At 40.3% G+C, this 24,914-nt stretch overlaps 1 protein-coding gene and 1 pseudogene across 11 annotated transcripts in view; one reads left to right on the forward strand and one right to left on the reverse strand.

The window, feature by feature from the left end:
* Positions 1-24,914, forward strand: part of TFDP2 (transcription factor Dp-2) — a 163,437-nt gene that overhangs the window by 12,539 nt on the left and 125,984 nt on the right. For 7 of the 11 annotated variants that reach the window (XM_053929283.1, XM_045192090.2, XM_024556729.3 and 4 more), the window contains one exon: positions 16,629-16,705. The exons of the other annotated variants lie outside the window; for them this stretch is intronic. The gene's annotated coding sequence lies outside the window, so the exon portion shown is untranslated. The remainder of the gene's footprint in view (positions 1-16,628; positions 16,706-24,914) is intronic. 11 annotated transcript variants of the gene reach the window in all.
* Positions 17,575-18,823, reverse strand: LOC112301056 (proton-coupled zinc antiporter SLC30A2-like; annotated as a pseudogene).

Raw genomic sequence — 24,914 nt, forward strand, 5'->3', positions numbered from 1 at the left:
AAGGTAACAGAATACATTGCCTGTGCAGGCATCCTAAGAATGAATGAAAATATGTGTGAAAAATTCCATCATAAATGAAAAGCAGTAGAATACCTGCTGATGTTAACATTCTGCCTACAATTTTCCCATGAAGTTCACGCTCTCCAAGACATACTATGTCACGGTTGTTGTAAAAATAATCACTCGACATAGATCTTAAAAGAAAATAATTTGTGGAAATTAACAATAGTGGTCAGAAAAATTATTTTAGAAAGTTTTCCATGAGTACTTAACTATTTTTGATCTTGAAAAACTTACTTGAAAAGCTTTAAAACTGGTAGTTTTCAAATACAGACTTTCACAAGAGAATTATTTTGGTTGAGAGAGAGGTGGATAAGGGCAGCTTAAATTCCTATCTAATAAAGATCCATTACATCCCGGGCCAGGTAGCTCAGTTGGTTAGAGTGTGGTCTCAATCAACCATGGTTGCAGGTTTGATCCCCAGTCAGGGCACATACAAGAATCAACCAATAAATGCATAAATAAGTGGAACAACAGACTGATATTTCTCTCTTCCTCTCACTCTCTCCCCTCCTCCCTTTGTCTAAAAATCAATACATAAAAAAATTAAAAAATCATTTACAATATGAATTTCTTGATTATTATATGGAAAAAGAAGCATGAGCCTTGTTAATCTCTCAAAATATTTGTGCTGTCATAATAAAAACTTTGGACAGATAATATGTCAGACAAGACAACTTATTAAGCTTATTTCATAATTGTAAAAATGGAGAAACAAAAGGCAAAGAGAATCATCCCATTTCAGTAAAGGTACCGAACTGCTAATCATTAGTCAGAGGTCTTTGTCTTATTTTCTTTTTAAAGTGAAATGTTTAGTGAAGCTTTAAGGTGAGTGGGGTAGATGCAGCTGTTTAGATTTAAAATATAACAAATTCATGGTTTGTATAGAGGTGTTTTGTTGCTTTGAAGCTTCAGCTCAGAGCTGGAGCTCGGGAAGGCAACTTTGAGCAGGATTACTGTGGAAACAAGTAATGTGAAAACATCATCAAAGAAAACTCAATACTGTAATAGTCCAGTACTATCAGTGAGTTGTTTTAAACCTAGAAAATGCTATAATGCACGGTTCCATTAGGGGGTACCGATATTTATTTAGGTGTTAGCAGATGTTGGATTATTTTCCAATTCATAGCCGAATGACTTTCTGTCTGTTAGTAGTAAAAACTTCTTCAATGACCTTGGCAAGTTTGAGCAAAGGCTTGCTAACGTAATTAGTGAACTAGTTAATTACAATGTAAAAGTGGCCAAATGTTTTAATTAATGAGCTCTCTCTGAAAGAACTAAAAAATAGTATTCCCTCTTCCCAAGTCAAATTATTTTATTGCTTCTGTATCAGATTTGATAGTGTTCTTGGGATGGTCTGACTTTCACATACTACAGCTTTGAGAAAGATCACTTCTGAGTTATTAGTTTTCTGAGCTGAAGTTACACTCTGGGTAAAGAATTCAAGACAGTTGGATTTCCTCTCTTAGACATAAAAGAAGAATGAATTTCAAGATACTGAAACACTAATCTGAAGCATGTGAAACTAATGCTAAAGAAAATACTTTTTAGAAAGGGGTCGCTATATACAAAACCCTTCTTCCCCATAACAGAAATTCCAAGATGAGAGAGAACGTAGTAAGTAAATAGATTATTTTATATAAAGCAGCTCATTGAAAAAAAGTGAAAATCTGTTTACGAAGCTGTTCCTCTGTAACCCACAAAATGTAAAAACAAAATACCCCCCCAAAACATTTGCCAGATTAAGTAACAAGATAAAGATCCATAATCTGAGTACTTCATATTCATTATGGATTTCTAATGGCTTCTCCCTTCATCAAACACCTACGATGTGATAAGGGTCTCCAGTAACCCTCCCCAAAGTGTACAAGGCAGGATTTATGGCTTTTCATTTTGTAGTTATGGACACAAGTCGCTTTCACTGCGATCGGAAAGACAGTGGTGGCGGAGCTGGAGCTCCAATGAGTCTGTGTGACAGGGAAGTACCGCCGTAGGCCTCCAGCATTCATGCAGGAACCCCAAAATCTTCAGGGCATTGTCTTAGTTGGGTCTTTCTAGTGCAGTTTTTGTTTTATCTAAAGTGTGGTGAATTCACTGAAATATGTGAGCGATTTGAAAATTAACCTTTGTTTTTAATTGATCCTCCTCTCACTAGGGGCACTGTTTACTGTAACTTCAAAAATAGATCATTTCTGTGCATTGTACGTGGTATTTTAAATTCCGCTGTGTTTCAGTTAACTAGTTAAATCCTGACTATGAGCTCACTGTGTGAATCTGTTATGTACTGACTGGTTTACCGCAAATAGAAACAAGTACGGACTCAAGATGTTAACCTAACTTGTTTGTAACAAGTATTTTAATTTTATTGTAAGGTGTATATTATATGCTTACCTGTCCTTTTGACTTGTTGAAAAATTAAATGTACATATGTAAGCTAAAAGAAAATATAATGAAGTGTTGTCAAATCTTAAAGTTGTGATGAAAGAAGAGAAAAATTGGCTAAAAGTGTTCCAAAGAAAACAGGAAGGATAAACGTGTAATAAAAGCCCTGGCTGGTAGTTCAGTTGGTTAGAATGTTGCCCTGATACACCAAGGTTGTGGGTTCAATCCCCACATAGGGCACATGCAAAAACCAACCAGTGAATGCATGAATAAATGGAACAACAAATCGATGTCTCTCGCTCACTAAAAAAGATAAATATATATATATATGTATATACATATGTATGTATGTATGTATAATAGTACATAATAGTGGCATGTATTGTTAGTCACAGAGCAGGAGCACCACGTATTTCCATCAAAGGTGCTGTGGCTGATGATGTTGTCACCAACAGCGGTGTGGCTATGTCAGCTAAGTTCAGTATGCAACAAGAAAATAAGTATTTGAAGATAAGAATGATAGTACATATCTTATTATCAAAGAGGAAATATAGCACAGAAGGGTTTTTTCCCTTCCCCTTTACCTCTGGATATGCCAGTGTACGGAAGCGTTCCAGCAAACTGCACAGCAGAGCTCGACTGGCTGGCTGTCTCAGCAGCGAAAGTTTCTGACTTATTCAATACTTCCCTTTCGTGTACAATTTGCTCCAGTGTTTCACCTTGGAAAAAAGCAATTCGACTCAGAATGGCCTTGAGTGAAAACATAGAACTATGATCTTAATTTGACTTACTAATTTATGTAAAACTTTTTATTTTTTTAATCATCTTAACTACTCAAGGGGAGAGTAATTCTCAGCCCACCATCAATTTTTCATGTTGCGACTAAGCAGCTTTGCTGAATTTTGCATAGTCTACCTATGTCCTAAGTAACCAGTCTTTGCTAAAACTTTTCTGTTCAATATGTAAGCTCTGACAGTTTACCTTCTCTTGTGCTTACTGTGTATGAACCTTACTGTCTGATGTTCCCAATTAAGACACTCCCTACTCTCGGTCTTCGCCCTTGGTCATCTTGCACAAATCCCGCATCTCCTCCCGAGGAGTAAAAAGAGCAGGTGCTAAGGATGAGGAAGTAACGTGGGCCAGTTGTGCTTTCCTGGATTCTTTTGGGCTCAGGGTCCCGTTTGCCTTTCTGACTTCTTGGGTTAATGTTCAACTATTACCAATTTCAGAATTTTCTGGAGTAAAAGTCTTCCTGATATGTTCAGTCCCACTCTCCAGATGTAAAACCATGTTTAAAAAATGTTTTTAATTGAAAAATGATAGATTTAAAAATTGCACTCAGTTTTTACTCACTAAATAACATCTGTGTAACCAGCACCAAGATCCAGAAACAGACCATTACTAGCACCCCAGTCCCTTTTGAGGTGACCCCCTCTCCCCCAAGGGAACTATGTTGACTTCTAGCAGCATGAATTGGCAGAACCACCTTTAACGGTATCTACTTTTAGATACTTAATAATTGTTGGTTAATGATATAATTATTGCTTCATTTCTTTTTTAAAAAATTTGCTATTTTGAACTAATTTTAGGCTTCTTCTTAGATTTTTAGGATATTTGTAAAAGTTGTACAGAGTTTAATTATATTCCTCAGCCCATTTCCCCTAATGTTAACGTTTTACATAACTGTGGCGTGATTATGGAGAACAAGAAATTAACATCGGTACAGTGTTCCTGGCTGAACTCCAGACCTTATTGGAATGTCACCAATTTATTCACTAATGACATTTTTCTGTTCCAGGATTATACTCAGTTTCCCACATCGCATTTAACTGTTATCTCTCCTTAGTCCTCTCTATTCTCTAATAACCTTCCATTTTTCTTTGTTGTGTGACCTTGACACTTTTAAAGAGTGCCGATCAAATGTTTTTCAGAATGTCCCTCTGTTTGGGTTTTTCCATTGTTGTTGCTGATTGGACCGTGGTTTTGGCTTTTTAGTAAAAATATCACACAAATAAAGAATGTTGTGTCTTTGCGTTTTCACAGGGCATTGTATCAAGGGGTTCATCACGTTGTTACATTTTATCATTGGTAGTTGGTCCAAAGGTTGTGGGTTATTGTTAAGCTGATTAACATTTTATCATTGGCGATATTCATATTCATCACTTGGTTAGGTTAATGGCTGCCTGGTTCCATTTTTTTACATTTAGATCTCTAATCACTTGGTATTTATTCTTTTTGTGTGGTGTGAGATGTACATCTGATTTTATCTTTTTCAAAATGACTACCCAGCTCCACTTATTAAAAAATCCATCTTTTCAATTGATGCAGAAAAGACTTTGACAAAATTCAATGCCCTTTCATGATAAAAACACTCAGCAAACTAGGAGTAGAAGGCAACTACCTCAACATAATAGAGGCCTTATATGAAAAGCCCATTATTTTTACCATTATATTCAGTGGTGAAAAACTGAAGGCTTTTATTCTAAATTCAGGAACGATACAAGGATGTCCACGTTCACTACTTCTATTTAACACAGTACCGGAAGCCTTAGCCAGAGCAATTAGGCAAGAAAAATAAATAAAAGACATATAGATTGGAAAGAACCAAAATTATTACTGTTTACAGACATGTCTGATATGTAAAAATCCTAAAAACTCTACACACATAAATCTTTTATTTATTTTATTTTATTATTATTTTTTATATTCACCCAAAGACATGCCCACTGGTTTTAGAGAGAGGAGAAGGGAACGAGAGAGAGAGAGAGAGAGAGAGAGAGAGAGAGAGGGAAAGAGAGAAAAAAATATCCATGTGAGGGAGAAACATCAGTCACCTCTTGTAGGTGCCCTGACCTGGGACTAAACCCACAACCTAGGCACGTGCCCTGCCAGAATCAAACCTGCAGCTTTTCAGTTTGTAGGGTGGTGGGTGGTGCTCCAACGCTCCAACCATCCGAGCCACACCGGCCAGGGCCGCAAATCTTGTAGAACTCATAAACAAATTTAGCGAAGTTGCAGGATAAAAAAGTCGGCACAAAAATCAGTTGTATTTCAATTCACTAACATAGCGAATAATCTGCAAAGGAAATTAAGAAAACAGTTCCACTTAGGATATCATGAAAAAGAGTAAAATACTTAGGAGTAAACTTCCCTAAGGAGGCAATACTTGTTCACTGAAAACTACAAAGCATTGCTGAAAGAAATTAAAGGAGACACAAATAAATGTATAGTTTGTGTTCATGGATTGCAATCACCAGTATTGTTAACATGTCGATACTACACAAAGTAATATACAGATTCAGTGAAATCCTTATCAAATCCCAACGATTTTTTGTTGTTGTCGCAGAAATAGAATAATTCATCCTAAAATCCATATAGCTTCTGAGGGGACCCCGAGCAGCCAGAACGGTGTTGAGAGAGAACAAAGCTGGAAGACTTACACTTCCCAATTTCAGCCCTTATTACAAAGCTACATTAATCAAACAGTGTGGTATCAGCATGAAGACAGACATGTCAATCAGTGGAATATAACAGCCCTGTAGGATTTAATAGAATAGAATAAATTCTTGCATACGTGGGCAAATGATTTTCGATGAGGGTGCCAAGGAGAAAAAAGTTTTTTCAGCAAATGATGTTCGGGAAACTGGATGGATATCCACATGAAAAAGAGTGAAGTTGGACCTTACTTTATACCATATACAAAAATTAACTCAGTGAATTGAGGCCCTAAACTTTAAGAGCTAAGAAGAAAACATAGAAAGAAACTTAATGACATTGAATTTGAAGTCCTATTTGTCTATTTTTTTAAATTTGTTCCTTGAATCTTTGGTGTTATTCTCTGCTCTTAAGATCTCTTTATTTTTAGATTTACTGTGTCTGGGTGAGTTGTTTTTTGTTTTGCTTTATTTTTTATTGGAGGTCATTGTGATATCTGAACTGAGGATTTTTTTTTTAAAGATTTTGTTTATTTACTTTTAGAGAGGGGAAATGAGGGAGAAAGAGAGGGAGAGAAACAGCAATGTCAGAGAGATTCATCAGTGGCTTCCTCTCACACGCCCCCAGCTGGGGACCTGGCCCACAACCCAGGCAGGCGCCCTGACCGGGAATTGAACCAGCAACCTTTCAGTTAGAAGGCCGGCAGGCACTCAATCCAGGGAACCACACGAGGAAGGGCTGAATCTGCGGATTTTCGGAAGATCCTTTTTTTCCTCTAACTTCCAGAGTCTAGAGCTAAATAGTGACATCTTCTTGTCTTTTCTTTGATGGTGGTTGATTCCTGCCCCCCAACCCCACACACACCTTTAGTTCATTTTTTCAGTAGGAATGTGTAAAGGGAGGTGCGAACCTCAATTCCAGTTCTCTATTACTTCACGTGGTTCCCAAGGCCTTGTCTCTTGTCACGTTAAAGCCATTAAAAGCCAAAAGTTTGGGTTATTTTTTTGTTACTGACAACAATGTTGGAGCAGAAAGTTTTGTTTTCTTGTGAGTTTAGCATTTGAAAGAGTATTTATTTTAATTTATTCAACATTTGTAGATGTTACGTTAAGATAAAGTTTATACATCATTTAGTTCACTATGTTGCCAAAAACAAAAATGTCATTTTTTGGTATCATTTCCTTCCCTTTTTTTTTTTTTTTTTTTTGACTCTCCCTCTTCTGGAATTCCTTTTTAGTTGGACCTTCTAGATTGGTGTTATAATTTTTTTCAATTTTTCAAAAACTTTTCTACTCTGTGGGTGATTTCCTACCTTTCCTTTGCATTCTTGTTCTCTCTCCCTCTCCCTTTTTTCCTTTCTTTTCTTCCTTCTATTTTGTTTATTAATTTAGTCTACTCCTGTTTTGTAAGTTTGGTCTCTTCATTTCATAACTGAGAGTTCCCTCACTTGTTCCATAAACTTGGGCCATCTGCTCAGATTAAAGAGTAAGGCAGTAAAAAGCTGAGTAAAAACTTTGTCCACGGGGAGTTGTTAACTACGAGTCTTTTTTTTTTAATTAAAAAATTTTCAATTAGATTTGACATTCGATAGTATTAGTTTCAGGCATATAGCATTGTGGTTAGACATTTATATAACTTGCGAATGATTCCTCCTGATAAGTTCCATGCCTACCTGACACCATGCATAGTGATTACAATATACCGACTGTATTCCTTAGGCTGTACTTTACATCCCCGAGACTGTTTTGTGACTGCCAACTGGTACTGCTTAATCTCTTTACCTTTTCACCCAGTTCCCCAACCCACCTCCCATCTGGTAACCATCAGTTTGTCCTCTGTGTCTGTGAGTTTGTTTCTTTAACTGCAAATCTTAACACAAAGTGATGGAGTGTCTGTAGGTCTTTTCTCTTGGGTCAGATTTCCCTTGGAGGAATGTCCTTGCCCCCTGTTTGACTGGCCTGTGTTCTGGAAGCTGATTTGAGGAACAGAGGTGGGGGTCCACTGCTCAGCATGTAAATCTTCATTTAATCTCTCTGTGGTATGGTGTGACAGACAACCCCTGTGTGTACCTACCTGGTTCGCACATCCTGCCTGGTGCAGTGTGTTAAGAAAGTAAAACACTTGCCTCTCACTGGCGTACGGGAGAGGCAGTTTCTTGGATACATGGTCAGGCTTCTGGGTGAAAACTCTTCCTTACAAACGTCTAACCAGTGTTCCTACTTTCAGACTAACCCTGACTCATACCCTCGGATTCTTGAGCCTTTCTGTTGTGCTGGCTTCTTACTGGTTTTGTACCCTAACCTGCCCTCACGTGCGTGGCCTTGGCTTGTTCGATTTTACCAAGCCAACTACCTACCACTGAGCAATCCTCTATCTGGCTTCAAAAAGTGTTATATTTATCTCCCTCATCAGCTGTTGTCTCCTTTCTTTATATATGTGTTTTTTTGGTGAGTTTATCCTTTTTTAGCCCTTTAGCATCATTTTAGAGTGGTTTCAGGAGTGGATGGATGTAAACCAGTGGTCATATTTAACAAAGAGAATCATATACTTTTTAGTTATATCCATTTAAAATAGTATTGTTATAAATTCAGGATTTCTTCTCTCTTCCCTTTCCACTAGTGTTTATTTTAGTTTTATATCACAGGTGAGAAGCAGAAGGGTAGGTAAATATAGGAGGGAATGGAGAAGCGTAAGGAGACCCAAAGAGGAGGAAAAACAGGTTCCTGCCGACAAAGGGTGAGGCTTAGCCATTGGTACCAGGGAGACTGGAATAAAGGAATACCGCCATCTTCTGGCTTTTGAAAAACTGTTCCTGAAATTTTATCTGAGAATGTGAGTTGCAAATACTTTTTTCCCGGTTGATTTTTGATTTGCATCGAGGTGTTTTCTTTAAATGAAAGAAAAAGTACATAGGTGTGTATGTATATGCACCGATTTGTGCTCATATCAGTGTTTTCCCCTTGATGGCTTCTGGGTTTGGATGTGGAAAAGTTTTCCACACACACAGATTGAAAAGTCTACTTCCCATGTTTTCTTCCAGTAACCTAAAAAATTGCATTGAATTATTTGATCCACCTGAAGTTTATTTTGAATGAGGAGTAAAATATGGCTCCAATTAATTTTTTTTTCAGGTGGTTGCTCAGTTCTCAATGCTGCTAATTGGAATAACCCACCTAAGCCAATTATACCCCACTGATTGAACTCTGATACTTACTAAATTTTGTTATGGATTTGGGGCTGTTCTTGGGCTTGTTTTTCTAGTTCATCAAGCTGTATGCCTTTTCATGTAGCATGTATAATACTTTAATTATTGTAATTTTATAACTTATTTAAATAATTGGGTGGGGCTAATCCTTAGATTATGTTTCCAGAATTTGTGTGGCTATTCTTGCTTATTTTTCCACATAAACTTATTTTTCCTTGCTCTTCCCCTACTTTATTTTCTGTCCATTAAAGGAAATTTTTATATTATAATAATCACACATAACATCGATCACTTTAATCACTTTTTTAGTGTAAAATTCAGTGGCGTTAAGTATCCTCATAATGTTGTGCGACCGCCGCTGCCGTCCTGTGGGACTGAATGTCTCCCCGCTAAAGAGTAACCCCCACTCCCGTGCCCTGTCCCCCAGTCCCTGGCAGCTACCATTCTGCTGTACTTTCTGTCTCTGTGCTTGGGACCACCCTAACTACCTCATATAAGTAGAATCGCACAGTATTTGCCCTTTTTGTGGCTGGCTATGTCACTTAGCATACTGTCCCCAAGGTGCACCCCTGTTGTCGCACGTGTCAGAATTTAATTCCTTTTAAGGCTGAATAGTACCATTCCGTGGTGTGCATAGACAACATTTTGCTTATCCAGTCATCAGTCGAGGGGCACTTGGGTTACTTTCGTGTCTTAGCCGTTGTGAACAATGCTTTCCTGAACAGGGGTGTGCAAGGACCTCCCCGAGACCCTGGCTTCACTTCCTTTGAGTGTGTACCCAGGGGTGTAATTGCCGGCTTATGTGGTAATTGTATTTTTAATTTTTAACTTTTTGAGGAACCGCCATGCTGTTTTCCATAGTAGCTGTACCATTTTACATTCCCACCAACACTGCACAAGGGTCGCAGTCTCTCCACGTCATCACCAACACTCGTTTTCTGTTTTTTTGATAGTCGCCATCCTAACGGGTGGGAGGTGGTGTCTCATTGTGGTTTTGATCTGCATTTCCCCAATAGTCGTGATGTTGACCATCTTTTCATGTGCTTATTGGCCACTTACAATTTTCTTTGGCGAAATGTTTATCAAATTCTTTACCCATATTTGAATCGGAGTGTTTGTTGGAATTCTGTTGTTGAATTTTAAGAGTTCTCTAAATGTTTCATATTTTGATCCCTTATCTGATACATCATTTAAAATATTTTCTTCCATTCTGTGTTTTGCCTTTTTACTCTGTGCACAGCGCCTTCATGCACAAAAGTCACATTTTCCCGCAGCCCATTTGTCTGTTTTTTCCTTTAGTTGCCTGTACTTTTGGCATCATATCCAAAAAAATCATTGCCAAATCCAGTCTCACGCAACTGTTTGCCAATGTTTTCTTCTCAGAGTTTTATAGTTTTAGGTCTTACATTTCATATTAACTTTGAATCAGTTGATCTAATTAGAAGGAAAAGATATTGTTAATTTTGTGAGACACTATACTTGTAGATTAATTTGGGGGCAGTTGATATTGTTAGGATTTTGTATTTTGTTTAAGAACTTGGCTTTTTTTTCCCAGTTATTTTTACCCCATACATTTTTCGCTGAGTTTCTTCCTAATTTCTTTTATTGTCATTGCTACTGTAAATGGAGTGATTTTTCCATGATTCCTTCTAACTAGTTGTTATTAGATGACATTTTTAACAAGAAAGCTACTGATTTCTGAGTATGAGTTTTATCAGCCATAGCACTCAATTCCCTCCTTGTTTGAATGAGGGAATTCTCTTGCGGAATTCAAAGAGAATCCGTTGATTCTCTCGCGGCTTCTCTGTAAACATTCATAACCATTTGTAAATAATGGTAGTTTTACCTCTTCAGTTCCAATTTATATACTTACGTTACTATTTTTTGTTTAATTACATGGCTGGTATTTGCAGAACAATATTAAATAATAATGCCGAATGATCATAATAGATGTCCTTGCTTTTTTCTTTAACAGGACAGTTTCTTTAAAAAATGCTTAGTGAGAAGTATATGCATAGATGCTGAAAGGGCATTTGGTAAAACTCTATATGCATTCTTCATAAAATATGAGTATAATCTCATTAAATATTCATCGCTTTCTCTGTTTTTAAACGAACACATTATTTATTCAAACAGCTAAACATATAACATATCTACATGTGTAATATATACAAATTGGTATATACTTTCTTTTCTCCCTTATACTATTCCTTTTTAATTTTTCAAATGCTGTTTTCAGACTTTATTTTTATCAAAGCTATTCATGCATATAAAGAATAAACTAGTTCTACCAGATTTAAAAATAAAATTCACTCCCTTTAAGAGAAAACCATTTAGCTCTTCCGTCTGATTCATTGAGTATTCCCCTCTTTTTATACAAAGTGCACGTTTTTAGTGTCTGGAGCCCTTCTGTTATGGCTCTTTTCTACTTGGATCTTTTTTATCTCCTTGCCTCCTCCCACACACATATACCACTCCTGATAAGGCCACAGTCCACATTTCGTCTAATCAGTACTTGGTGTTTGTATTACTCCACATGCTACCCAAAGCTTATTTCAAGTTTGCTTGGTCCCTCAACTTCCCCCACACCCCTCGGAGGACCATTTCAGATCTTCTCTCTCTTCCAACCTCTAACATCTTCTCCCTAGTTCTTACTTAACAAGTGACCTGGCTTCCTGTTTTCCTAAGAAAATTGATGTAAGTGAAGAGAGAACTTTTACAAGCTGTGAGATACGACACATCTTTCCCCTGTTCGCCATGCCTCTGCCCTGTCTCTCGCAAAGACAGATGAGCCATCTGTGCCCCTAACTGATGACTGCGTGCAGAAATGAAGTGACAAGGGTAAAATTAAGAAACCGCCGGAGGAAAGAGACAATACTGTTTTCTCTTTCATTAAACATTTATAACAAGAATTTAGCAAGACTGTATTTTATAATGGGTGCATTTAAAATCTTGTCAAGTCCTTTAAAAGTATATTTTAGTATTTGATTAAAAACATGACTAGTTAAAATTAATAATTATTTTTAAAAATTAACTATTACATAATGAAAACAAATTTTTTTTTTTTTTTTTTTTGCTTTTTGGTAGAACTTACCTGAGAGAGAATGTGGCCCTGGTTGCTAGTTAGATGGGCAGCCCTTTTACAACTTTATTTTTTTCTGTAGTAACTTGTCAGCTTAGATTTTCTGTTTCTTCTGGAGGAGTTTTGGTAACATATTTTTCTGGAAAATTATCCATTTTATCCAGTTCTCAATTTATTTGCCCCAAGCGGAACAAAATAGCTTTTATGATTTTAGATTTCTTTTGGTTCTGTGGTATTTTTCTCCTTTTATCCTTTCATATGCTGTGTATTTGTGCTTTCTTCATTTTTTTTTCTTATTAAGTTTGCTAATAGTTTATCAGCTTATTGTTTTAACAGATGGGTCTTGATTTGTTTTCCTTTTTTTTTTTGACTTGAATGTTTATTATAGCTGAGATACACAAATAAGTAAGTGTGTGTAACCTGTAACTCTGCTTATATAATGCAACATGTAGCTGAAGCCTTCTCTTTTCCCCAGCTCAAATGCTTTCCTTCTCTCACATGGAGAAGAGAAATTTGGCTGCTTTTTTAAAATAACTTTTTAAAACTTTATTTATTTTCAGAGCGAGGGAAAGGAGAAAGAGAGGGAGAGAAACATCAGTCGGTTGCCTCTTGGCATGCCCCCAACTGGGCACCTAGTCATGTGCCCTGGCGGGGAATCAAACCGGCAACCTTTCGGTTCGCAGGCTGGTGCTCAGTCCACTGAACCACACCAGCCAGGGCTCCCACGCGCTTCTTATATTCTTACGTTTAATTGTACATCTCTAAGAAGTATATATTATTTTGCATGCCGTAACTTTATGTAAACATAATCATGTTGGGTATATATGTGTGTGTATATAAATATTTTTAACCTAGTATTACATTTTTAAGGTTCATCCATGTTGTGGATGTTACTCTATTTTTTAAAATTTAATTTAGTTTTACTTTTCAACCACAGTTTACATCCAATACCCTTCCACACCATTTTCAGATGTACAGCGAAGTGGCCGAAATGAATTACCTAATTTTCATTGCTCTGATTGTAGTGGGTACTCTGGTACTCTGCCCAGACCTGCCCTTCAGAACCGAATATGCATTCTCCGCACCCTCATGCTGATGGCTCGTAGCTGCATCCCTTACTGGGACTTGCCCTTGGCCCAGGACACTGTCCTGCCCGAGGTTGTGCTCCCTCCCAGAGGAGTGCCGTGAGAACTGAGTGCTGCAGGGATATAAAACCTACCCAGCTAGTCTCCACTTTGGACAACTCTGAAGAGCATCCTAGCTCTAGAGCTCCATGGATGTCAGCTGAGGCCCCAGTTGTGACCTCACTGGGCCAGTTTCTCTCCATTCCCTATTCTGCCTCCCGCACTCACTTACAGGTGTGTCTCCTAAGAACATTCCCCAGGAAACTTCCTGCATGCCATTCCCTCTCTCTTTTTCAAAGGAATGAGTTTAAGACAGTTGGTATATTCTGTATATTTTTTTCAAATGGATAACCAGTTGTGTTAAGTACTGTTTATTAAGTCAGTCAACCCCTATGTGACATAAATACAGTGTATTATATACTTATAATGGGACGTACTATTTGTCATTATGATGTGTATTATGTTATAGTTACTGTATTTCTCTATATGTTCTCTTTGCTCTTTTAAGCATCTCTTTTGATATTTGGGAAGGTTTATATCTTTATTCTAATGGTACCTTTTTCTTACTTAACTTTTTATCAGTTTTAAATGGTATCGTGCCTGACTAATATGGCTCAGTTGGTTGAGCACCATCCCCCAAAGCGAAAGGTTACCGGTTTGATTCCCTGACCAGGTTTGGTCCCCAGTCAGGTCGTGTAGGAGAGGCAACCAGTTGGTGTTTCTCTCTCACATAGATGTTTCTCTCCTTCTGTTTCTCCCTCCCTTACCCAGCTCTAAAAATAAATAAAATGGTATCCTTTGACTCCCACCTGTATAACAATCAGTGGTCTTACTCTACTTTCCTCCTTTTCTCTCCTCCCTCCTTCCAATTTTTAGTTGTATTCTGTCTACTTTGTGTGAAGCTCATCCTGTAACGGAGTCCTGGAAAAGGCCGCACATCCATAGTATTCCCTTGAGTTTTGCCATATTCAAAGTGGGTGGGTTTTTTTTAGTTTTATCGATAAAATTGACATACAACATTGTGTGAGTTTGAGGTATACAATATCCTGGTTTTATACATGTGTATATTGTGAAATGATGACCACAATTAGCTAAACATCCCTCACCTGACATATTTAAAGACATTTAACTCCCTTACCAACTTTAATACATGTAACATATAAAATATAACATACTAACCGTAGTCACCGTGGTGTACATTACGTCCCCATACCGTACCTTATTTTCGGAAGTTTCTACCTTTCGACCACTTTCACCCAATTCACTCCCCCGCCTCTGGCATCCACCAGTCTGATTGCCGTTGCTCAGTTCGGTTTTTTTAGATTCCACACGTAAGTGAGATCATGTAGCATTTGTCTTTCTCTGATTTATTTCATGTAGCATAATGCCCTCGAGGACCGCCATGGTACTGGAAACGGCAGGACTTCCGTTTTATGGCTGGATGATATTCCACTGTGTGTATATGTTCTTAAACATGTACATGTTTAAAACAAACAAAATTCAACCAAGTGAACTTGAATATCACATTGGCTTTATTCAGTGATTCATGAGTTGGGCCACACCCTGTCTAGCAGCTAGAAGGATGCTCTGAGGGGCTGTCCCAAAGGGCAGGTTTTTATAGGGACGAGGGTGGGACAAGGAAGCTATTAGCAAAAGAAAGGATTAGTGTGGGGCCTGGACATCTTTTGGGGGGAGAAGAGAATGGGAATAGGCAGTTCATGCAGATTGCCTCTTCTTTCTGTGGGGTTGGAGAGGGCGTGTGTGACAGATTACTGGTGCTCGACCAGGAAACTCCGGACTGGTTGACTAAGATTACATTTCCGGAGGTGGTGTGTTACAGAATGGCACCTGAAAACCACTTTCGTTAACAAGTGTCACCCCAATAAATAAAAAGGGGGAAAAAGATTACATTTCTGTGAAAGCTTGAAACTGCTATTAGACTATTAGATGAGGTTAATTAAATCTTGGTTTGGTGTCATGGGCTTTTAGCGTGAGTGATGCCATCTTGGGCCTGTGGATTTTCATGTGTATGTGAATATATGTGTGACATTTTCTTCATCCAGTCATCTTCAGTACTCTTAGGTTGTTTCTCATGTGTTGGTTATTGTAAATGCTGCAGTGGACACGGGGGTGCAGCTGTCTGTTTCCATAGAGTGAGTTTGTTTCTTTCAGATCTATTCCCAGAAATGGAAATGCTGGATTGTATGGCAGCTCTATTTTGAAGGTTTTGAGAAAACTCCATACTGTTTTCCTTAGTGGCCGTACCACTTGACGTTCTCTCCAGCAGTGCACAAGGGTTCCCTTTTCTCCACGTCCTCACTAACACTCGTTAGCTCTTGTCTTTTTGATGACAGCCGTTCTGACAGGTGTGAGACGACATCTCATTTGGTTTTGATTTGCATTTCCCTGATGATTATTGATGTGGAGCACCTTTTCATACACCTGTTGTACATTTGTATGCTTTCTTTGGAAAAATGTCTATTCAGTTTCTCTGTCCATTTTTAATTGGATTGTTTGTGGAGTTTTTGCTGTTCAGTTCTATGCGTTTTTACAAATACGTTTTGGATGTTAACCCCTTATCAAACATATGAATAGTAAATATTTTCCCCTATTCAGTAGGTTGTCTTTTCATGTTATTTATGGTTTTCTTTTCCATGAAGACACTTTTTAATTTTTTTATTTATTGATGTTAGAGAGGAAGGGGAGGGAGGAAAGTATGGAGGGAGGAAGAGAAACATTGATTTGTTGCTCCACTTATTTATGCACTCATTGGTTGATTCTTGTGTGTGCCCTGACTGGTGATTGAACCCGCAACCTTGGCATATTGGGACTTGTGCGGAAGCTTTTCAGTTTGATGTAGTCTCACTTGTTTATTTTTGCTTTTGTTGTCTTTGCTTTTGGTGTCAAATCCAAAAAAAATCAAAACCAAGACTGATACCAAAACTCTTTTTTGCCGTCCTCGATGAGGTGCAGCTTGGCGGGGGATAATGTCCTTGGGTTACATTTTCTAAAGTTTCTTGAAAATTCTGCTCTACCTTTGTAGTGCTTATATGTTATTTTTGGGGAATCTGATGCTGTGTAATTCCCTTGCCTTTGTGAAATATTTTATCTTCTTGCCAGAATCCCCCAGTTGTTTTTTTTTCTTCATAAACAGCCCTACTAGGATATGTGTCACAGTTTATCATTCTGAGTCCATTTTCCTAAGTAGCTGGTAGGCCTTTTCAACATAGAGATTCTTTATTTCATTTTCATTCTCTTTATTGTTTTCCTGCTTTTCTTCAGTATCCTTTAAGGTTTTTGTTTGCTTTTTAACTTTTAAAAATGTGTTTATTGATTTTAGAGAGAGAGGAAGGGGGAAGAGAGAGAGAACCATCGATGTGAGAGAGAAACATCCATTGGATCGAACCCACAACCTAGGTATGTGCTCTGACCCGGAATCAAACCCCCAACCTTTTGGTGTACGGTACCATGTTCCAACCAACTGAGCCACACCAGCCAGGGCCATGTTGAGGGTTTTAAGGACTGGGGGTTTAGGGGAGGGCTTAGGGGAGGAGCTCAAGCTGACACACCGGAGTGAGATTGACTCCTCTGACTTCACCTGTCTGTGTGTGTGGTTGGCACAAGTGGCACTAACTGGGTTTTTATTATCTATCTCCCTGAATAGGGTGACTTAAACTGTTTATCCTCCTGTCGAGGAAGAGAAGTGTAAACCATTTACTTTTAAGCAGTCCTTAGTTAGGGAAGATAGGATTTTGTGATTTATTAGATGGTTGTAAATGGCTTAGCCTTTCAACTGTCTCAGATTCCCTATTCCACTTGTTTTCCCTCACTAGCCTGTCTCACAACTCCCCAAACTCCAGGGCCTCCTTAAATCAAATCATTGCTAGAGGCAGAGGGAGGGGGCTCTGCCCCCAGGATTCTTTACAGATTCTTAAGGCAGAGGCCAGACAGACTGAAAGACGGAAATGAGGCAGGCAGGCCCTTTGGCCAGTCACTGTGCCTCACTGCCTTTCCCTGAGGCTGGTGGTAAGAGCATTGGCTGAGGGTCAGGCCCCAACCCAGCTCCGCCCTGAACGGACCCAGGAGCTGGAGGAGTTGGGTCATACTGGCTTTGTACTGGCTGAGTCCTCATCTGGGGCTGACTGTAGTCAAATGGGGGAGGAAGGGGAAGAGCCTCGTTTCTGGTGTGGGCAAGGCTCCTCCACACTGACCATGGAGCTAAGGTCAGGAGAGGGACCTGGTTTATAATGCAGCCAGGGTAAACAGAGTCCTGGCTGGGCCTGGGGGACACTCAGCTTGCCATTTGCAGGTCCTGTTCATGCTGCAGTTGGCACCTGGCCAGGCAGTCAGTGTGAGAATTCCTGGCGTGCCTGACAGTCCTTCCTGTCCTCAGAGTAGCCCTCGGTCTGGATGGTCATGGTGTGGGAGTGGAACTTGCCCTGTAGGCGGGTGCTGGCTGTCAGCACAGCCCGGGCATCTGCGTTCTGAGCGATGGTGATGTGGACCGACTGCACGGGCTGGGCCACAGTCAGCGCCCAGATGTGCAGGCTGTGCAAGGCTTCCACCCCTCCTCTGACAGCAATGGGTCCTGAACAGTTGTGAAGTCCACGCCCTTGGGGGTCCCTTCCATTAGCACCAGGGTCATGTCTCTCAGGATGGTCGAGGCTGTCCCCAGGACCAGGATGGGGAAGAGGAAGGTGCAGGTGGGGTCTGCGGACTTGCCCTCTGGCTTGAAGTGTACAGTACAGGCCACCACCGGGACGCCCAAGCTCTGCAGCGAGTCTCCTGTCATGTGGATAAAGGCAGCTCGGACACGGGTTCTCCTGCTGCCGGCTGGTGTGGGCTATGCCCGTGGCCACGCTGCTGAGGAGTCAACCCCATGATGAGGTTCATGGCCACAGCGCAGCCGCAGTTATCAGCATGGTCCTCCCTCAGTCCACAGTCCCCAGAGATCAGCGGCTCCACTGCCCGGTACCCCAGTACCCCAGTCATGACCCAGATGGACAGCACAGAGAGCAGGGCTCCCAGGGTCTCAGCTCGCTGTCAGCTTAAGTTCATGGTCTTGGTGGCTGGCCGGGAGGACATCCAGAAAGAGAAGAGGCTGATGAGCATGCTGGCAAAGCCAGTGAGTAGTTGGGCTGCATGATTGCCAAACTGCGTGCTAGGTACCCACCAGTGATTTCCCCAGCCATGAACACCAGGCAGATGGCAGAGGCCAGAGAGAGCTGGCGACAGGCCCGCTGCTTCTTGGGGTCGCAGTGACTGCCAGGACCCTTCTGGGCGTGACAGTTATGGTTGCTCTCCACAGCCAGCTCAGTCAGGCAGGGACACAGAAATCTAGCCAGCCCCATCCCCTCGCGGACATCCCGTGTAAGACCAGGCCCCGGGCCTGGCGTCCAACAGATGCTGCTCATCCATGGCCTTCTTGCGGCCACGTGCGCCCAGCGCTGGGTCGGGAAGTTGCGCCCAGATGCTGCGCCGCCCGCACCTGCGGGGGGGCGGGGGGTGGGGGGAGAGCCTGCATACTTCTCCCATTCCCCCTTGTGCGCCCCTCGAACGCCTGCTTCGCCCGAGCGTTTCTCCCAGGCCGGGCGGTGGTGGGCTCGTCCCGCTGCTCTAGCCTCCCCTCTGAGCGCAGAGCGCTCTACCTGGTCTTCGCCGCCCGGTGTGAAGCAGCCTGCCGCACGTCCTGTGCAGAAGACCGCGGTGAAGGAGGAGGGCTTGGGCGGCCGCAAAGGATGCCTGGGAGCTGCCCTGGAGCACCCCTCCCCTGCGTCCCTGGGGAGCCTACCTAACTTGCAACGAAAAGCCTAACAGCCTGTACAAAGTTCGGACTGAGCGACGTGCTCTTCCGCGTGCGACCTGGCAGCGTTCCACCGAGAAGGCCTCGCGTCTTGGTTTGTAGGAATTCGCTTTGGATCCCCCTAGGGCAGGAATGCCCCTGAGAGTGGCTCCTCGGGCTGCGGTTGCGGCTTCCCCTCCTTTAAGTTTTTATTGAAGTCTCTTGTCCCTGTGTGTCTTATAATTTAGTGTATACTTCACATATTGATTTTGCCTTTTATTTCTTTCTGTAGCTCAGTCAGTATTTAATGTCTTTTTTCTTTTTTTGTCCACTTTGGTTCTTAGTTTTTATATTTCTGACCCAGGGTGGGTTTTTTTCCTCCATATCTGCAAATTGTTGTTTGAAAATATTTAATTCAGTTTGAGGTGTGTGTGACAGTTCTTTTCCCAACTTCACAGTTGGTTTTGGGGGAGAAAACCATCACCGGTAAAGCTTTCGTTTGTACTTTTTTGTCTATGTGCAGTACTTTTGTACGCACATAGTCTCCCTTTGTTGGTGGTGTGTCCGTTCATTTTGTGGGCAGATCTCCCAGTTTGAGAGTTCTTCTGTCATCCCCCCCTTCTGTTCAGTTTCTTCTATGGATTGGTGGTATTGACAGTGAGGGAGAGGGTAAAGGAAGGATTGGTAGGGCTCGTTTTCATTTTGTTTCCTCAGGAGCTTTACTTTCCCTTTTTTGTCTTCCCATTTATTGCATCGTCTCCCAGAGGTATGGTCTGTTCTCTATCTATATACCTGATTCTCCCCTAGAAGCACTTTTTCTGGGAGGCTGCCACGGCTGATCCAGCAGTTTCTAGTCCAACATCAAGATATTGGCAGGACCTGGGGGGGGCCAATAGGGGGCCTAGGGGGCCTCCTCCTTAGGGGAGGACCCTTTCTTGCCTCCTTCAGCTTCTAGTGACCCCAGGCATTTCCTGCTTTGTGGTGGCACAATCCAGTCCCTGCCTCCATCTGTCGCCTTGTGGCCGACTTCCCTTTGTGTCTTTGGGTTCATCTTTTCTCCTCCAGGAAGAACACCAGTCCTACTGGGCTAGGGCGCACCCTAGTTTCAGTGTGGCCTCACCTTACCGTGATGATATCTGCAAAGACCGTATTTCCCAATAAGGTCACATTCTCAGCTTTAGGACTCGAACGTGTCTTTTTGACGACACAATTCAGCCTGTAGCACTTACGTAAGGACAAACTTTTAAATACCCCGAAGGACTTAGAAGTAAATTTGAATAAATGAAAATGTGTACTTTGTTCTTAGATAAGGAGACTCAACATTTTGAAGATGTGAAACTTATAAATGAAGTTAATTTAGGGAGGATTGATAGGGTCCAAGAAAATCACTGACAGTTTTGTTTTTGTCCACGCCCGCATCCCCAGAATTGGAGGTGCATATTGCAAAGTTCAAATGGAGAAGTAGGCAAGTAATGATAGTCACACTCTGGAAAAGAGCAAGATAAAGCTGCAGGCAAATGCCATTTTAAAGACATGTTGAACAAAGACACTAGGAAGCATACTGCACTGGGGAGGCTGCGGAGAAACAGTTACTTTTCTGTATGACTGGTTGGAGTGCTGATTTCCTCAGCAGCTGTAGAGGACAATATAACAATATTTCTAAAAATGCATACATCATTAAATCAAAGAATTTCACATATGCAATTATGTATGTATAAAGGTATTCACTGAAACGTTTATAATAGCAAAAGATTGGAAACCCAAATTCTAACAAGAGGGAACTGGTTAAATAATGCTGTAGTCATATAACATAATATTAGGCAGCTGTAAAGGGGAATGAAGATATTCTATTTGTAACTAATTTGGCAAGATCTCAGTGCTATGTTGTTAAGTATAAAAAACCAAGATACAAAACTAAATGTTAAGCTTCTTCAAAGATGAGAAAATTAGAATGTTTCCGCATCACTTACCTGTATATGCTCGAAGGAACCTGGGGCTGATGCACAAGGAACGTCAGTATCGTGTCCGTGCAGAGGTATAAATGGGGTGGGTGGGACGTAGGTGGAAGGACGTTTCATTGTGCACCTTTGCACTTTCTGGCATGCCTCTCTTTTTCTAAAAATTACTTAAAAATAAAAGTTAATTTTTTACAAATGTTAATGTATTAACAGATAGTGTTTTAAAGGTTTTATTTATTTTTAGAGAGAGGGGAAGGGAGGAAGAAAGAGAGGGGGAGAGACACCAATGTGTGGTTACCTCTAGAGCAGCCCTCCACTAGGGACCTGGCTCACAACCCAGGCATATGCCCTGACTGGCCTGAACTGGCAACCCTCTGGTTTGCAGACCTGCACTCAATCCACTAAGCTATACCAGCCAGGGCTTAACTAGGGCTTAACAAATAAATTTAAAAGAACTATCACTTAACCTTTACATTTAAGTGGCTAGGGTACTTATGATATAAGACAAATGTTCTTATACTCTGCCATTTTTCTGGAAGTCTTTTTAAGATAATTTTATTTTTTTAAGATTTTATTTAATTTTAGAGAGGAAGAAAAGAAGGGACGGGAACATCAATATGAGAGAGAAACTTTAATTGGTTGCCTCTTGCACATGTCCCAGCTAGGGGCCAATCCTGCAACCCAGGCATGTACCCTGACTGGGAATTCGCTTTGCAGGATAACACCCAACCCACCGAGCCACACTGGTCAGGGCTAAGATAATTTTAAAGTATAGGTATAATAATTTATATTGTTCAACATTTACAAATAATACAAACTTCCTTTAATACAGTGATTTTAAAGTCTCACATTACTTTAAAATGAAAACAGCTTGAAACTCATCCTTTTACGTTGTGGAACATGTTTATAGTAACATCTCATTAACTTAAACTTTATTGTAAATTTTGGTTCTAAATGACCTTGGGCAAGTTCCTTAAGCTCTCTGATTCAGTTTTCCCTCCTGTATAGTGGAGGGTTATTTGGGAATTAACTGTAGTAAATAGATCTTAGGATGATGCTGATTATAAAATTATTTCATTTGGTTTCGTTTTCATTTGAATATAGATTAGGGACATATGTAAGTACGGTGGTATTCTAAATGAGGATTAGAAATTCTTATGCTGTTTTCTTCACAGATTGCTTCATTTTGATTGTCCCATTTTTATCTTTGATTCATGGATAAGTTGAATGTTTTGTGCTCATACAGTTCTTTGTATAGTACTTTTTCTGTAAATTTATACTAACACCCAAATGATATATTTTTAAAAAGATTTTATTTATTAATTTTTAGAGAGAGGGGAGAGGAGGGAGAAAGGGAAGGAGAGAAACATCAGTGTGTGGTTGCCTTTCACATGTGCCAAGCTCAGGACCTGACCCGCAACCCAGGCACGTGCCTGACTGGGAATCGAACCAGCAACCCTTTGGTTCTCAGGCTGGCACTCAGTCCACTGAGCCACACCAGCCAGGGCTTATACCCAAATGATATTTTAAAAACTCATTTAGCCTGTTGTGATGGATCAAGTGAGCATAAGTCTTAACACTTGTATTTCCAGTCTGAAGCCTCGTTTATTTGGGACCGAGATTTTGCTGAAGAGCATGTGCGCAACGGGACGTGATCCACGTGGTCTCTGTGCAGAAGTCAACGAGGGTGTAAAACTCGGCCTGCACTGTCGGATAGAAGAGCCTTTTGTTAGGTGCTTGGCAGGATCGTGCAGTGTGGTTTTTGTTCTAAATTTGGGTGATCTTTTAGATTCTTCTGTTCCTTCTTTGGAACATAGGAACAGAACTAGGTTTTCTCTGTTAAACTTTTGTTTTCAGTAATGAAGAACAACAAATAATACATGTTTTAATCTATGACAGTATTTGAAACGAAAGTATCCCTTAGGTTTTATTGTGGAAGCAGGTATAGGAAAATATCATTACTCCAGCTTTGCCAGGGAATAGGGGAGGGATTCTGCTTCAGTGGTTTACTTGGTGGGATATAATTCTGTGTCTAATTTTGCTTCAGTATTAGGCTGACGGTTAGCTGTCAGGGTGCTCCTCTGTAACAGTGCAGGCCCGCTTGCTCCCTTTCTGCTGAGTTTAACTGGCTTCACACTTGAACATCAAGATAAGTAAATTTAATAAGCATTTATATTAAATAAAATCATTGAGCCGAAGGAAGGGCCTGAGGATTTGAGTTACTAAGTGGTGTACGGGCTTTGTGAAAGCTAATTTAAGAGCGGGAAACTTTTTTTTTTAAATTTCTGTTGAGTGTTGCAATGGATTAAGTTTATTTTTAGGTAAATAGATTATAGATACTGATATAAACTTATCTGATAGAGTCAAGAAATGAATATTCCAATTATTAAAGAATTGTAGAATATAGCTGATAATTTTGGCTTTTAAAGGATTAGAATGCAAATAATTTTTACTTATTCTTTAGTGACCACAGTTCAGTCTCCAGTTCAGATGTCCAGCTCTCTACTTAAAATCTGTCCAAGGCTTCCCACTGATCTGATCTTAGGAAAAAGTAATGTCCTGCTTGAGCTGGCTTCCAACCTCATGTCTTAAGTGCTACAAATGAGTACTGCTGAGACGACATGGTTCTTTATTTCACTGCTCTTGTGGAGAAGACTCTGTTAAAAGTCGTTGTTAGCCCTGGCCGGTGTGGCTGTGTTGGTGGGTCATTGTTCTGCAAACAAATTGCCACTGGTTCGATTTCTGGTCGGGGCACATGCCTGGGTTTCGGGTTCGGTCCCCAGTTGGGGTTAGTGCAAGAAGCACCTGATCCAATGTTTCTCTCTCCCATTCATGTTTCTCTCCCTCTCTCCTTCCCTTTCCCTCTGTCTAGAATCAATAAAAGAAAAAAAAATTTAAGTCATCATTAATTGCTTGTAGTATTAACCAATTTTTAACATTGTAGAGAGTCTAGAATATTATTTTTCAATTTAAAAAAGTGAGCAATGGCCCTGGCTGGCGAGGCTCAGTGGATTGAGTGCCAGCCTGTGAACCAAAAGGTTGCCGGTTTGATTCCCAGTCAGGGCAGGTTCCTGGGTTGCAGGCCAGGTCCCCAGTAGGGGCCACATGAGAGGCAAGCACACATTGATGTCTCTCTCCCTCTCTTTATTTCTCCCTTCCCCCTCCTAAAAATAAATAAATAAAATATTTTAAAAAATAAATTAAAAAGTGAGCAATGAACATAAAAGCAGTTATCTTTTTTTTAAAGTATAAAATATGGTTCCATGGAAAAGCAGCTGTTAGTACATAAAAGTGTTTTTAGAGAGCATTTGAGATCTTGAAATAAAAAAGTGTTTTTAAAATTTTACTCTCTCCTGCCCTGGCTGGTGTGGCTTAGTGGATTGAGCACTCACCTGTGGATAAAAGGGTCACTGGTTCGATTTCCAGTCAGGGCACATGCCTGGGTTGTGGGCCGGGTCCCCCAATGGGGGCATGTGAGAAACAACCAGTTGATGTATCTCTCCTTATATTTCTCCCTCCCACCTCCCTCTCTAAAAATGAATAAATATTTATTCATATTTATTCATTTATTTAAATAAATAAATAAAACATCAAAACTGGTGAATTTTTGTGTGGCCATTTTAATATTGAAGATGGAAGAAAATATCCAACATTTTCGGCATATTATGTTTATTATTTCAAGAAAAGTAAAAACACGACTGAAACATAAAAAAAGATTTGTGCCCTGTATGGAGAAGGTGCTGTGACTGACTGAGCATGTCAGAAGTGGTTGGCAAAGTTCCGTGCTGGAGATTTCTCACTGGATGATGATGCTCCACGGTCAGGTAGACCAGTTGAGGCTTATTACGATCAAGTTGACACATTAATTGAGAACAATCTACGTTAT

The sequence above is a fragment of the Desmodus rotundus genome, chromosome 8 (assembly GCF_022682495.2).
Source record: "Desmodus rotundus isolate HL8 chromosome 8, HLdesRot8A.1, whole genome shotgun sequence".
NCBI lineage: Eukaryota > Metazoa > Chordata > Mammalia > Chiroptera > Phyllostomidae > Desmodus > Desmodus rotundus.